The following is a 1,161-nucleotide window of genomic DNA, read 5'->3' as shown; positions in this document are numbered from 1 at the left end:
TTTGATCTTCTAAATTTTGAATTTTAATTTAGAGAGTAAAGTATAATTTTTTATCATTTATTTCATATGTGGAACCAAGAAAAAATATGAGAAAAAAATTATTAAAAAATAAGAGATCATATTTTATCCTGTAAAATAAAAATTCAAAATTTAGAGGATCCAAATTCCAATTACTAACGCTGCCATTTTATTGGCAACTCTTCTATTCTCATTTATTGGCCAAAATTTATTTACGTTAAATTTTGCCGTCCTCCGAAATTATCACATGCAACCTTAAAAGAAAGGGGAAAAAATGATGTTATAAAAATGTATCTTCTTAATTTTTTTATTTTCTTTTGTAAGATGTGATTTTTTATTATTTAATATTTTTTTCATATATATTCTTTTTACTGCATGAACATACATATCATGGATATTTAAACATATAGAAACTATACTTAAGAATCTGATACCGTATTATATATCATACCTTACCTTTGGGGATATCATTAAATAAACGATGTTATCCACTGCGCGTGCATCTAAAATGAAAACATGAACAAGAGATATACACGACACACCACAGAAAAAAGGGATCAATACGGATCTTAGTTATAACCCTAATAATAATTGATATTATTAATGTTCACCGTGCAGCTTAATTTGTGCTGATGCTACTGACATTGAATTCTTCAATGTTAAGCTACTCAAATTTTTTATGTTTATTTTTCATTATTGCATTCTACCTATCCAATTGTATTATTGATCCTTAGAATGAGAAAGCCCAATGGAGCATGACTTAATTGATTAGCCTAAGCAATAACTTATATATGAACATCATCATTATTCATGAAACATAAAACCCTAAGATGCATATTGAATTCATAATAGTATTTTTTCAATAACGTATGAAATTTGGTGTATTTTTTTATATAGAGATCACAAATTTGATTCTTTTATTTGTGAAGTTTATTTTTTTTATTTTTAAAACACAAAATTTACTTTTCAATTTATAAAGTGATACAAAATCTATTCTCTAATTTGTGAATTGATACAAAATCTACCTTCCGATTTAAAAATAACACAACTTATCTTTTAATTTGTAAATTTTAATTTTTAAGATACAAAACCTACTTTTTGATTTGTGATTATTTTTATACTAAATTAAAATACACCACTCTT

The sequence above is a fragment of the Arachis ipaensis genome, chromosome B07 (assembly GCF_000816755.2).
Source record: "Arachis ipaensis cultivar K30076 chromosome B07, Araip1.1, whole genome shotgun sequence".
Lineage (NCBI taxonomy): Eukaryota > Viridiplantae > Streptophyta > Magnoliopsida > Fabales > Fabaceae > Arachis > Arachis ipaensis.
The sequence above is the reverse complement of the archived record's forward strand: the minus strand, read 5'-3'. Positions refer to the sequence as shown.